The following is a 15,943-nucleotide window of genomic DNA, read 5'->3' on the forward strand; positions in this document are numbered from 1 at the left end:
TGGAGAGGGAGGGAGATGGGTAGAACGAGCGGGGCGTCGTGGCGAGCGGAAGCGGATTAAACGAGGAAGGTCAGAGAGAGGGACCGGAGGAGAAAGAAAGAGAAAAGGAAGAAAGACAACTAACGAAGCCTGTTGCCGTTGTCCCGAGAAACGTGTCGAGTCGCCAGCTGTGGAGCAACGATGCACGGTCTGTTCGGCAACAACGAGGAAGAAGGACGAGAGAGGACGCGTGGAGAGAAAAAGAACGGTGTCTATCGTCGATGGATCGCGGGGAAGGAATGACGCGACGCTCCTCGCTCGAGCCGAGGCTGAAATGAGAGAATGCACCGGGAAATGCGCCTGCGAACTGCCAGCCAATCTTGCATCTCTCCTCCGCGTAGATGCCGCCACTGTACGGAATCGCTGCTGTCTTACTTCTCCGAGGGAACTGGCTGCACTTGGACAACCTCCGCTTTTCCGACCGATCCTTTTTGCTCCGACAATGCCGATGACCAGTCGGATCATTAGCCTGCCTTCTTCATCGCGCTCGATCGAATATTCGCCCGCAGATCCGAAGCTTTTTGCGCCAAGCTTTCTTCCATTTCCGATGACACGAGCACTCTGACGCGTGCACATTTGGCTATTGGATGTTTCTCTCGATGTCAAGCTTCGTTATCGTTTCCTCGACGAGGTCTTAAGATTTTACGATTTTTTCCTCCCTCCTCCTTTTAATTAAGCAGTTCGCTAGTTGGCTGCGTCGTTAAATCCGCTCGTAATTCCGCCAATTTCCCCCCTCCTTAATTATTTTATACCTGTGTCGCCGAAGTGGCACTTTGTACTCCGATGCTCTTTCTATTACCATATCGTTCTTCGCTATCCTAAGCGCTGGGCAAACTTCTTTCTCGCTGTTCGAAGTCGTTGGTTCACCTGCGATGCGGCATCAAATATGCAAGAAGCGGGACGAACAATGCGATTTACATTTCCGTCGAGAAATTTAAGTAATAGAGGCAGATGCTCGCCGGTACAATGCTGTTTCCAAGCGGTATTAGCATTTTTTCCATCCGATTGTTTTTCCTCGGGTATTCGTATCGCGTCGCGCCGTTTGTTTATTGCTAGTCGATATTTGCCCGGTGCTCCTCGAGGAACGCTTTAATAGAAAGAATTCAGTTTTAGAATTTATACAGCATAGCAAACAGCGTGCCTCGGCGTTTGCAAAATAGGTTAACAAGAGGGTCGCGACTTCCTTTTTTCCCTGCCTTTCACATATTTTCCTTTTTCACTCTTTTTTCACGGAAAAATATTTTATTCGAGTGCGATCGAACAAAAACTCGCTTAGCCACGTCGTAGGCGTGTTGATTTCTTTCATGCGGTATTTTCGGATTCGACAGCCGTTACGCCGGGGAATGATTATTCTCGTTAATGTCAATGTTGACATTGTAGTCGCAGCTCGTTACTTCATCCATTATGCAATTCGCACGTTTATTTGTTATTTTCTTGTCGCACCTCCGAAGAAAATCTGCGCGAGTGCTCGTCGCCACGGAGGAATTAGGTCGAGTAATTACGATGATTCGACACGGGGAAAATTTTGATCGAGCAATTTAACGTCGAGCATTAGCTGCAAGCACAGGGATTGCCGCTTTGCATTATACCTCTAACCTTGCCGCTTTTGAAAGCTACGATAGCTATTCTCGAGCCTGCGTCGCGAATGCTATCTAGGGCGCACAATGTGGCGATTCGTGCAGAAAAATTACTCGGTACTACCTTAGTCCATTCCAGATCGCGTCAAGGTCTCGTCCAGTGTACAGCAACTTTTTTATATTTATTATCGATCGAAGAGTCTCGCTTTATTTTAGTTTATCGACTCGTGTGACACTATGTCGACACGATTAACACGTGTTTATCCCCAAGATTTTACCACGAATCTCTTATTTTTGATAGCGAATGGCTTTTTAGCTCGTTCTAACGTTAAACCTGCAATTTATCGATTTGTTTATCGATTTCGCGATTCGTTTAATGGACACAGGTACACCCGTACACTTGTGGATCGTAATGCAGAAGGAGATACACAGTCAAAGTATTGTTGTAATCCAGCCGATAAAAATCGATTTTGAAGATTTTTTTTTAGGATAAACCATGATAGATATTAGTACGCAATTTTCGCACACGGATCTGTTTGTACGTAGAGAATACTTACAATTTTTCTTTTGTAACGAAATTGATGAAAATTGTGGAAATTATATAGCCTTAGGTAAGTCGTGTTTTTAAAAACAGGCTCAAATGGCTGATGTCATTTCGGATCACGTGGTTATCGGAAACGATAAAACTAAGGAGCATCTTAATTAGTATGAATACGGCTATATCATGAATCATCGAAACAGGGAAATTTCGAAAATTAAAAAAATGGCGGCATTTTGAAGTTTAAATATCGATTTTCCTCGGGCTTTTCGTTCTTTGGGTGGTGAAAGAAATAAAAAAAAGATCAGATTTTGAAATTCGTGGTTCACGTGTTAAAGGTAGGTCCGATGAAGATCTCCTCCAAATTTCGTGTCAATCGGTCAACTGAAACGCGAGATATCGCGTCAGCCAATTGGAAAAATATGGTTTCGAGAAAAACGCGTTTGAAGTTTTCGTTACCCGATGTACAATGTTTGCATGCCACACTTTGAACACCTATAACCTGGTTAATTCTACGAATTCTAACAAATCCTTTTGCACAGACATTTTTGAAAACACGCGCTTTGAGAAAATGTAAAAAAATAATCGATTTTTGTAAGCCGGATTACAACAATATCCTCTTAAGCTATAATAAAACAATAGAAACGAAAAATGGAAAAGTTGTGATACATAGGAAACTTAATGATATTGCAGTACCTAAATATCTCCTACAATTATAATGGCAAAAGATATTTTATATGCAATTTTGATAGATAGACAAATTTTTCAGGTTTTATTTTAATTTTCAAAGTCAGGAGTCAATTCGTGGATAATGTTTGAATTATATTTAAACATCAGCCACACGATGCACCAGAAAAGAACATAAATTTTCAAGCCAAAAAATTCGTTTCGTGTAATGTATTGTATATGTAGGAGATATTTAAATAACCTGATTTATGCGAGACACCTTGTATAACTATTACTGCGTATTGGCAATTCTAAATTTCGCGATGGAAGTCGAATAACAATTTGACCTATAATTGCATTTGCGTATGTGACTTGCTTAAATTTTCCATATTACTAGATATTTGCAATTCCACCGGAAACATAAATTAATATAATAGATTTTATGCATCGCATAGTCCATGGCCGTTTTGTACCTTCATTGTTCCCCGATCTTATGGAACTAGTTCTCAGAGTTCATGTTTCGCTGCTTAATTAAATAAATTATTTTATTCCTGCCTTATTACTTTCTAGTTTGGCCTTTCTCACAGAAAAATGTCCCAAGTTTGAAAACAAAAGAAAGAAAGTTTCGCAGAAGAGAACACAAATGTAGCATTGAAATTAGAAAATAACAAATAAACGATAATCCTATAACTTTGTACATTTGTACGTTAATAATAAATATTTCGTTCTTGTCTAGGAAGCTGTACCCAGGTTATAAGTTTCTCTGTCATACTTCATATCATACCTTCTCCGCAAAAATTTTTGTCGAAGTCGGTTCACAAACTTCCGATGACTTTACTGTCTTCCCAATTTTTGTAACTCGTCGCGTTATAAAGAGGCATACATTTTTCAATCAATCGAGTAATCGGTCAAGGCAGATAAAAGGTTGCACGTGAGCTTGAGAAGTAACGGAATAAGGATGAAGATAGAGATTGAAGAAGTGATTATGCGTGTATTGCGAGAAATATTGCGAAGTCGGGTGACGAAGCAATAACATTGAATCCAAGATTTTTAAGCAATTATGCATGAGCCTTTCATCTCTGTCCTAGAAATAATAATAACATAAGAACATAAGTCAAGTAATAACATCTGCTAATACTATTTAATACCTGTCCGATTCCGTGTGCTTCTCTTCATTATGACAAATTTGTCTGAAAGAAATTACGAGTCGATGCATCCGGCAGCGAAATCCTAGTTCTCGATCCTCGAGCCTTCTCGTGCCATTTCGAGCTTTCTTTTTCATTCCACTTTTCATCTCGCGAGCTCGACATAATCGCCTCTCCTTTCGCGATGGCTCGAGAATGCGCGATAAGGAAGGATAATCGCGTCTTTCGCCTTGAATAATTAGTCGATTCTTCTCCGAAGCATCTATAGCGTCATCGTCAATTTTCCACGGCGGCCTGTTTATCCACGGGCGACATGCAACGATGCGTAAGGGGTACGAGAATTTAATTAAATCGAAATTAACGCACTCACCGTTATTGCAACGTGGTCGCCTTTGGCGATAATTTTACGCCGCGCGGAATCGTTTGTCTGCTTTGCGTCCTGCTGGCTACGCGGGTAATCGCTCGGCAATGTCAGCGGATATCGCAATTGTAGGGTAACCAAGGTGTAACATAATTTCGCTGCATCGAAATGTCGCGAGACGGACGACATTTGTCATTGTCTCGAACGTTTTCCATCATCGTTCTCCGGCACCATGGACGAACACAGACCCATTGGAACTCGTCCCGACCTCGATATCTGCTCCTTCGATCTGCTTCATTTCGCTGTCGTTAGCATTCCTCGTCAACCCATCCCGCGGGATTCGCGAAAATACATCTCGATTTCTGAAGCAGATCCAGTTGTAGGAATAAAAAGATCCAAAACTCGCCGGCCATTTTGCATAACGCGTTTGCATTGTCGCCAACGTCCGCGCCGTCTCGCGTTATTTTTCGACTCTCTGTCGTCAAACCTCCCACTTTTGGGCTCGACTGAATTCCAAATGAATTCAATTATGCTTATATACACACGTTTCCGCGATTCTATCAGCCAGTCAACGCTGTTAGACATCTAGTCGGGACGGATTTATGAGCTGCACAACGAGGTTCTAAAGCTTGGTAACTCGCTGAAATCGGCGCTCCGGACGGAGATGTAAAGAAAGGCAGAGACAAAAAAAATTCTCGTAAAATTCATCTCGCCGCAAATAGTTACGGACAGACAGGAATTGCGTGCAACAAAAGCGGAGTCGGAAGGCCTTCGAGGACGCGAAGGACTCGCGCGGTGAGCGCGCGGCAACTTGGGCTCTAGAACCAACGAAAACGGATGTAATCGACGACCAGTAATTTCGTGTAATTGCGCGATTAAGTGAACACTGCGTGGATACCTACCGTGGAGACGGAACGTACTGGAATCTCCCGTATACGGGATTCCAGATACTGTAGGGGGCTTGGAAGAAGTCGGTCGACTGTGACTGCAAACTGACCTAATAAGACGAATAAAAATGAGGATAATTACCTATCGAGTTAGGTGAAACATGATATCGGTATTTTTAGAGTGAAATGCATGTAATCGGTTCATTTAGAACAAACATATCCTTCGTTCCATGTTTTCCTGTTTATTCCTTTAGTTTACATGTGCCTGTAAATAAACAAAAATAGTTATTTGAATCTATAATAAATAATTGGTGCTATTTACTATAAGAATTCGACGTTATTTACTAGGTAGCCTAATAGATTAGGGTCGGCATCCGTATCCAGGTTACTGACTTCGTCCGAGTTGCTCGTAGTACTCGCGAATCGTACGTCCCTTTCGATTTCGACTCGCATTACTGGAGAACGTCGTCCAACTGTTGCGTACTTACTCGCATTCGCTCACTGGAACACGACCGCCTTTCGATCATCGCTCGCTAGAATTCTCTGAAGCCGAAGTCTAGGAAACCACTATGGCCTATACGACAGAAAGATGGTCACGATTGCTGTCATTTTGGACAGCGTTCTCTCTCGGGAGTTTGGAGGATATTCAGGACAGCGATGAGAGCCCAGAGGCACAGCGGTGGCTGGTGTCGTCGTCGTCGTAATCCTTGAGCCTTTCACGACTTCTCGTAATTCGTACTTCTTTTTTTAGCGTGTGTGAGCAATGTCTCTTTCGTAGAATAATGCCGACGTTCCAAAGGTGCAGCCAGTTTCATCAAGCGCCCGAGGGTGTATCGCTATTGATACGGCGTTTCGTGGATGATGACACTGGTACCGGTGTTCGTTAGCAGCGATGTGACCTGGGACTTCCGATAGAGCTGGCTGCAACGCTGATTAAACCCTGCAACTATTACTATTCGGAGAAAGATCGATTTACAAGAAGAGGCAGAGCTCGTTGATCACCAGCCGGGCTGCCAGCGATCGTTGCATCGATCCTCCGAGGAGGGACGCGTGTGCGCTTGGTGTCAACGAATCACCTTGTGTTTGATTCCTGTACGAAACACAATTGGCGTGCCTCGTCGTTAGCTAGCGGAGTAATCGGTAACCTGTAATCAGAGATCATTAGGATAAAGAGACTGTCGCGAGAAGGGTAATACGAAGTTTCACGATGCTAGTAATTACGACTCACCTGGATCCTCTTATAGACACGAAAATCGCTTGCGTGTGTACTCTAAGCTCCACGATCCTAGCTTCAAGCGTATTCTTCGGATAAAACTAATAAGACGATTGCAAAATTTCGCCATCAGAGTATTATCGAAGCATTATCGAAGCATTCTTGCAGCCCCTCCATCAGGTGATCGATGGATTTCGAAATTCTTTCATCGACGATCAAAGCCCTATTGGAAATCTCCGACGAACGATCGAAGCATGATTGCACTTGTACACGCGAACTCATATTCTATCGTCGTATCGCAATTAGGCTGAGCGAGGCTGGCCGTTGCAATTTCGTCGGTTTGGATGTTTGTCCTGTGCCAGAACCGATAAGTCTTACGCAAAGCATGGTTTTCAGAGACCGATGGCTGAGCTAACCAGTCGAACGTAGTGCTGTTCCGTGTTTGCTCAGGACTTTTGCAAATCAAGTCCATTATCCCGCGTGTACCCCCTCGGACGTCTGTGGCGTTCGTATGCCTCGATCCTTCGATGATCCGACGAGGGGGGTAATCGATGTTCGATTATGTCTATAGGTGTCATCTTCATTTCCATACTATGCGCTGCTACCATACGTCTTTTCGTTTCTCTTTGTCATTGCGAAACAACGAATAAAAAATTAATAAAAAATAATCCGAGGTGTGAAAAGAGAACTATCTTACCTGTTTTGCGTATAAGTTATTCTATTCTGCTACCACATAAACCTGCTGATGAAAAGATAGCTGCTTTTACGCACAAAACTGGTAATTCAGATCACAAATCCAGCTTCGAGGTGAGTCACGTAATAGTTGGCGAATATTTAAAATATTCGTATCTATAATCTTTCATCGATCAATGAATGGGATTCGAATTTAGCACAGTATCGAACGCTGCGCAATGTCGAACGTGAAACTATGTTCTTAATTTAATTTCAAATGGAAAGTACCGCGCAAGGTGTCTAGTTGCAGTAATGCCATAATTGTCCCGTAAAAGAGTCGAAGCTCCTGTACTGTCCGTTCTCCCATCTTCGTGGCCTTATTTCAACTTTAGAACTCGTTCTCTCTTCCTGAATCAGTCACTTCGTACGCACATCGCGCAACTTCGCCCCTATGGCGCCATGTACCCCGAATCTTCAAGTGCATTCCTAGACTCGCTCTTCGTTCGCACTCTAGCATAAACAGTCCTTTCACTCGATCCACGTGCACGCGTCTCCGATGCTGAAGACTTTCGTTCCCACATATTTTTCCTGAAAATCGACCATACTTTTCATCCAACAGAAGCAAAGCCATAGGATAATTGATCATTGCCTCACTTGGTATACCTGTACGCTGGGATTTATCCGGATCCGTAGTTCCAGGTTAGGACAGTAGGATGGCTACGTGAATATTTGCTAAATCATATCGCGAGATCGTCATATGGCGCATGATAATTTGTGAAATCACGGTTATCTAGCGCAAGGAAAAGCTGGGAAATATTCCACCCCTTGGTATATTTTCCTTTTCCCTTTTCTCTTTTCGCCTCGTTAATATTCCGAGTTTTTCTCTCGTAACCCGAGACAAGAATGGTAGCTGAATTAAAAAGTATCGCCAAAGGTCAAATACATTAGTGATATTATGCATCGCGAAGAACGGTAAAATTTCAAATACCCGATCACTTGAATTTGTTTCCAACGGGATCCTAGTTCAGGGCCGTCGACTTCTATTGCAATCCAATTTATGCATAAAGAGTAATTCATTAGTATCACCTTTCACGATATTTATTCACGCGACACGGTAGAATGTGATATTGTATTCATACTTTCTCAACTATCACGTACCTAATTCAGAATCAACGACATCCGATAATACTGAATTTAAACATAAAAAATAATTCATAATTCATTAGCTATTTCTTCTACGACAATTATTTATACGACAGAGTAATATCCGTTATTGTTTTATTCTTTCTTAATCTATTGTTCATTAACTAGTCCTTCCTCTGCAACTATTGAGAAATTGGAATTAAAATTCACAAAATACCCGGTGACCCCTAATTTCGTATTCATCGCATGCGCGCTTATTATACATTTTCTACACACGGTAATTAGACACGTTGATCGACGACTACAGATTTCTACCCCATTACGTTCCTCTACAATTTACTTTCTCTGTCAGCCAATTAATCGTTGTATCGACGCATTGTCGCAGTGGAAAATTATTCTAATTCTCGCTGTCTTCGTTCCTCCTGTTCCTCTTCTCAGGCGTGCAACTATGTAATGCGGATTATTCGAGTTACGTAACGCGCATTCCGCGCATAGGCACGTGCCCGACGAATTCAATTTTTTGTCCACGAGAATATCCTATTTATAATTAACCACGGTTCCATTGATCACTCTTCGAGCCGATGCAAGTGCGAACAGCCGACCTAGACCCGTGTTATCCGGAGCGCTCAACTTCCCTAGCTCGATCACCTGGAACAACCCCCGTTATCCAACTTCGACTGTCCATCCAGCCCTCTGCTACCTGATCGACCAACCCTCGCTCAAACCGACTCGCCAATTCAAAAATAACTTCTCGATGGAGCCGCAACAGAAGAAAGGGTACATCTGCATCCCTCGTCCGTTTGAAACGAGAGCAAACGCGAAGATCGTCATTGAGCGAACAGTTAATCGATGAAACAATCGTCCTCATTGACCAAGATCGGTCTCATTTTTTCTTCCACCGATTATGCTAATCGTCTCTCGTCATATTATGTCTCTCTCCCACGCAGGACTCCCGGGATCAAAGGTGGATCGTGCTTCTGGTCCGACTCGAGTCTCCCGGTGTGCAGGTAACACTGGTCGAATGTCGTTATGGGTGAGACGAAATGACACAACAGGGTGTAACGACATAGCCGTGAGATGTTGAACCCTTGCAGAATCTTCGGGCGAATGCGGTGCCAAAGGCAACCGCAGGTGCAATTGCAACTAGCCGAGCGATGGAACGGATTCGCGTTCGCGTTCAGAGCTAATCCGTTCCTTGTTCGCGGAGCATAGGTGAACCGAGGAAGTGGAAAGTTGAATGATCGCGAAATTCCCAGGGAGAGAATGAAAACGCGCGGGGAGGATGGACGCGGGTCGAAAAGTTGGACGTCGCGCGACGCGAGTGGAGCAGGCTAATTGGCTAGATGCGGCGAGGAGCGGCGTGACGGACGAGTGTTTGCTCGGAAATCGGCTACATCGACTCCATTGCTGAGCGTAATCGCGACCCAGCCTGGCTGGAAGGGATATAAGACTACGACTGCACAGCTTTGCGTTGTCAGACCGTGGAGGATAACGTTCGTGTCCGAGCTGAAGGGAGAGACAACCTTGGCATCAGAGTTCTTCAGTGGTGCGTGCTGGAAGACGGACCGAGTGCTACCACTCCGACAGTAGTTCCCTCGGACGCACCACGCGGCTTCTCTCGTTCGCCCTGGGACCCGCAACACCCGATCAGTTTCGTTCGCCGGACGTCCCTCTCCGGCAAAGGCTACCTTCTTCTCATTTTTTACTCGCGAGCAACCGGTACCTAGCGTGGAGCGTCCTTCGATTTGCGGGCCGGCACGAGGAAAGGTTCGCGCAGGAAGACTAGTCGCGAGGTGAATTACACCGTGGATCGTTCGGCAGCGAGGTTCTCTTTCCTTGGGATAAGCTACCTGACGACGATCTTTCTCGACGTTCGACCAATTGCAACAGGTGAGACTCTCTTTCCTTTTCACCATCTACCTCGCGCTTTCTGGAGCACCTCGGCACTCGCGGCGTATCGAATGAACCTTGGTTTTTGCTTTAATTTCGCCGTGAGATTTTCTGTTCTTCCTCTTCCTTTCCTTTCCTTCCCTCTCCTGTTAATTAACATTCTTCGGGACTGAGGCACCGGACCGAGGCAAGAGCCGTCTGACTTCTGAAAAAGAGAAGATCCTTTATTTTCATCGATTTAATATCTCCCCGGAGAAAATTACTAGACCAAGAGTGACAAGATAATTCAGGGATCAAGGTGCTGACGCAATGCGTGCAGGATGCGATAGGATACCCCGAGTCGATAAATTATACGAAAGAGCATTCGCGTTGCAAGTGTTACAAAATGACGAGGGATTAACAGTGAGACGCGGCTATGTGCAACAACGGGAACACGAAACCACTCGAATGCTACTTGTTTGACTAATAGCTCCTCTTAATGCTGCTTCTCGATCGAGGAGAGAAGATAATCGTGGATAACGAATTTTCCAACGTCGCAAATGCTAGCACTAATTATACCTCGGAATCGTCGAGATATTGAAATCGTATGATAATCACGAGACACGCCAAATTTCCCTGTCGAGTTCCTTGTAAACAGGAAAATCGTAAGCGGTTTAATTAAAAATTTGCGTCCGACGAGCATCGCGAAGCTCGCGCAAAAAAGCTTCCGGTCGCGGATTAACGCGAGTGTCGTTTGATTAACAAATTATTCGCGCGTTAATGTTTGGCAGTGTAGGTCGCTTGGGGAAGATCGAGAGTGTGCAATTATGTATATCGCAACGTCGATGGAACGCACCGTATGCTCCAGTATTACCCAATCGCTTTATTTTATTATACTTTCAAAAGCCGCGACCATCCGTTAACCAATCGACGCGTTAATCGCGATTCCGCGATATCGTTGGCGAATTAATTTCGCGTCGCTCGGAGCAAATTGATCGGGTCGCGTGTATAAATTTCCGAGTGGACGTTCCGCTTTTCGCCAGTCGCGTTCCCATTCGCTGCGAGGAATCCCATGATTTCGTCGCTGGTTCCATTTCCGTCGGCGCGATGGCAATCGTCCCGATAAGAAGCGAGCGGACAGGAATTCCTCGCGACGTTACACCGCAAATATTGCCGTTGCGAAAAGAATCGAACGGTACACACGATTTTGCAAATATAACGAATCATTGAAAATTGCAATCGATAATGTTCGTTGCTTGCAAGTAACTATCCCTATTCGACAATCTCTTAGATTTGTCCATGTTTCTTAATCGGGCTAATAAACGGTTATCTAAATCCAATTAGTCGCTAGCTACCAGCTCGGATTCTTGCCGATCTAATCTGCATATCCATAATAAGCACTGTGACTACCGGTCGATGACAGATAAAGTTTCCTGCAGAAGATAGACAAATTTTTCAGGTTTTATTTTAATTTTCAAAGTCAGGAGTCAATTCGTGGATAATGTTTGAATTATATTTAAACATCAGCCACACGATGCACCAGAAAAGAACATAAATTTTCAAGCCAAAAAATTCGTTTCGTGTAATGTATTGTATATGTAGGAGATATTTAAATAACCTGATTTATGCGAGACACCTTGTATAACTATTACTGCGTATTGGCAATTCTAAATTTCGCGATGGAAGTCGAATAACAATTTGACCTATAATTGCATTTGCGTATGTGACTTGCTTAAATTTTCCATATTACTAGATATTTGCAATTCCACCGGAAACATAAATTAATATAATAGATTTTATGCATCGCATAGTCCATGGCCGTTTTGTACCTTCATTGTTCCCCGATCTTATGGAACTAGTTCTCAGAGTTCATGTTTCGCTGCTTAATTAAATAAATTATTTTATTCCTGCCTTATTACTTTCTAGTTTGGCCTTTCTCACAGAAAAATGTCCCAAGTTTGAAAACAAAAGAAAGAAAGTTTCGCAGAAGAGAACACAAATGTAGCATTGAAATTAGAAAATAACAAATAAACGATAATCCTATAACTTTGTACATTTGTACGTTAATAATAAATATTTCGTTCTTGTCTAGGAAGCTGTACCCAGGTTATAAGTTTCTCTGTCATACTTCATATCATACCTTCTCCGCAAAAATTTTTGTCGAAGTCGGTTCACAAACTTCCGATGACTTTACTGTCTTCCCAATTTTTGTAACTCGTCGCGTTATAAAGAGGCATACATTTTTCAATCAATCGAGTAATCGGTCAAGGCAGATAAAAGGTTGCACGTGAGCTTGAGAAGTAACGGAATAAGGATGAAGATAGAGATTGAAGAAGTGATTATGCGTGTATTGCGAGAAATATTGCGAAGTCGGGTGACGAAGCAATAACATTGAATCCAAGATTTTTAAGCAATTATGCATGAGCCTTTCATCTCTGTCCTAGAAATAATAATAACATAAGAACATAAGTCAAGTAATAACATCTGCTAATACTATTTAATACCTGTCCGATTCCGTGTGCTTCTCTTCATTATGACAAATTTGTCTGAAAGAAATTACGAGTCGATGCATCCGGCAGCGAAATCCTAGTTCTCGATCCTCGAGCCTTCTCGTGCCATTTCGAGCTTTCTTTTTCATTCCACTTTTCATCTCGCGAGCTCGACATAATCGCCTCTCCTTTCGCGATGGCTCGAGAATGCGCGATAAGGAAGGATAATCGCGTCTTTCGCCTTGAATAATTAGTCGATTCTTCTCCGAAGCATCTATAGCGTCATCGTCAATTTTCCACGGCGGCCTGTTTATCCACGGGCGACATGCAACGATGCGTAAGGGGTACGAGAATTTAATTAAATCGAAATTAACGCACTCACCGTTATTGCAACGTGGTCGCCTTTGGCGATAATTTTACGCCGCGCGGAATCGTTTGTCTGCTTTGCGTCCTGCTGGCTACGCGGGTAATCGCTCGGCAATGTCAGCGGATATCGCAATTGTAGGGTAACCAAGGTGTAACATAATTTCGCTGCATCGAAATGTCGCGAGACGGACGACATTTGTCATTGTCTCGAACGTTTTCCATCATCGTTCTCCGGCACCATGGACGAACACAGACCCATTGGAACTCGTCCCGACCTCGATATCTGCTCCTTCGATCTGCTTCATTTCGCTGTCGTTAGCATTCCTCGTCAACCCATCCCGCGGGATTCGCGAAAATACATCTCGATTTCTGAAGCAGATCCAGTTGTAGGAATAAAAAGATCCAAAACTCGCCGGCCATTTTGCATAACGCGTTTGCATTGTCGCCAACGTCCGCGCCGTCTCGCGTTATTTTTCGACTCTCTGTCGTCAAACCTCCCACTTTTGGGCTCGACTGAATTCCAAATGAATTCAATTATGCTTATATACACACGTTTCCGCGATTCTATCAGCCAGTCAACGCTGTTAGACATCTAGTCGGGACGGATTTATGAGCTGCACAACGAGGTTCTAAAGCTTGGTAACTCGCTGAAATCGGCGCTCCGGACGGAGATGTAAAGAAAGGCAGAGACAAAAAAAATTCTCGTAAAATTCATCTCGCCGCAAATAGTTACGGACAGACAGGAATTGCGTGCAACAAAAGCGGAGTCGGAAGGCCTTCGAGGACGCGAAGGACTCGCGCGGTGAGCGCGCGGCAACTTGGGCTCTAGAACCAACGAAAACGGATGTAATCGACGACCAGTAATTTCGTGTAATTGCGCGATTAAGTGAACACTGCGTGGATACCTACCGTGGAGACGGAACGTACTGGAATCTCCCGTATACGGGATTCCAGATACTGTAGGGGGCTTGGAAGAAGTCGGTCGACTGTGACTGCAAACTGACCTAATAAGACGAATAAAAATGAGGATAATTACCTATCGAGTTAGGTGAAACATGATATCGGTATTTTTAGAGTGAAATGCATGTAATCGGTTCATTTAGAACAAACATATCCTTCGTTCCATGTTTTCCTGTTTATTCCTTTAGTTTACATGTGCCTGTAAATAAACAAAAATAGTTATTTGAATCTATAATAAATAATTGGTGCTATTTACTATAAGAATTCGACGTTATTTACTAGGTAGCCTAATAGATTAGGGTCGGCATCCGTATCCAGGTTACTGACTTCGTCCGAGTTGCTCGTAGTACTCGCGAATCGTACGTCCCTTTCGATTTCGACTCGCATTACTGGAGAACGTCGTCCAACTGTTGCGTACTTACTCGCATTCGCTCACTGGAACACGACCGCCTTTCGATCATCGCTCGCTAGAATTCTCTGAAGCCGAAGTCTAGGAAACCACTATGGCCTATACGACAGAAAGATGGTCACGATTGCTGTCATTTTGGACAGCGTTCTCTCTCGGGAGTTTGGAGGATATTCAGGACAGCGATGAGAGCCCAGAGGCACAGCGGTGGCTGGTGTCGTCGTCGTCGTAATCCTTGAGCCTTTCACGACTTCTCGTAATTCGTACTTCTTTTTTTAGCGTGTGTGAGCAATGTCTCTTTCGTAGAATAATGCCGACGTTCCAAAGGTGCAGCCAGTTTCATCAAGCGCCCGAGGGTGTATCGCTATTGATACGGCGTTTCGTGGATGATGACACTGGTACCGGTGTTCGTTAGCAGCGATGTGACCTGGGACTTCCGATAGAGCTGGCTGCAACGCTGATTAAACCCTGCAACTATTACTATTCGGAGAAAGATCGATTTACAAGAAGAGGCAGAGCTCGTTGATCACCAGCCGGGCTGCCAGCGATCGTTGCATCGATCCTCCGAGGAGGGACGCGTGTGCGCTTGGTGTCAACGAATCACCTTGTGTTTGATTCCTGTACGAAACACAATTGGCGTGCCTCGTCGTTAGCTAGCGGAGTAATCGGTAACCTGTAATCAGAGATCATTAGGATAAAGAGACTGTCGCGAGAAGGGTAATACGAAGTTTCACGATGCTAGTAATTACGACTCACCTGGATCCTCTTATAGACACGAAAATCGCTTGCGTGTGTACTCTAAGCTCCACGATCCTAGCTTCAAGCGTATTCTTCGGATAAAACTAATAAGACGATTGCAAAATTTCGCCATCAGAGTATTATCGAAGCATTATCGAAGCATTCTTGCAGCCCCTCCATCAGGTGATCGATGGATTTCGAAATTCTTTCATCGACGATCAAAGCCCTATTGGAAATCTCCGACGAACGATCGAAGCATGATTGCACTTGTACACGCGAACTCATATTCTATCGTCGTATCGCAATTAGGCTGAGCGAGGCTGGCCGTTGCAATTTCGTCGGTTTGGATGTTTGTCCTGTGCCAGAACCGATAAGTCTTACGCAAAGCATGGTTTTCAGAGACCGATGGCTGAGCTAACCAGTCGAACGTAGTGCTGTTCCGTGTTTGCTCAGGACTTTTGCAAATCAAGTCCATTATCCCGCGTGTACCCCCTCGGACGTCTGTGGCGTTCGTATGCCTCGATCCTTCGATGATCCGACGAGGGGGGTAATCGATGTTCGATTATGTCTATAGGTGTCATCTTCATTTCCATACTATGCGCTGCTACCATACGTCTTTTCGTTTCTCTTTGTCATTGCGAAACAACGAATAAAAAATTAATAAAAAATAATCCGAGGTGTGAAAAGAGAACTATCTTACCTGTTTTGCGTATAAGTTATTCTATTCTGCTACCACATAAACCTGCTGATGAAAAGATAGCTGCTTTTACGCACAAAACTGGTAATTCAGATCACAAATCCAGCTTCGAGGTGAGTCACGTAATAGTTGGCGAATATTTAAAATATTCGTATCTATAATCTTTCATCGATCAAT

Source organism: Eufriesea mexicana, unplaced genomic scaffold (assembly GCF_001483705.2).
Source record: "Eufriesea mexicana isolate 0111107269 unplaced genomic scaffold, ASM148370v2 scaffold9187, whole genome shotgun sequence".
NCBI classification, from domain to species: Eukaryota; Metazoa; Arthropoda; class Insecta; order Hymenoptera; family Apidae; genus Eufriesea; species Eufriesea mexicana.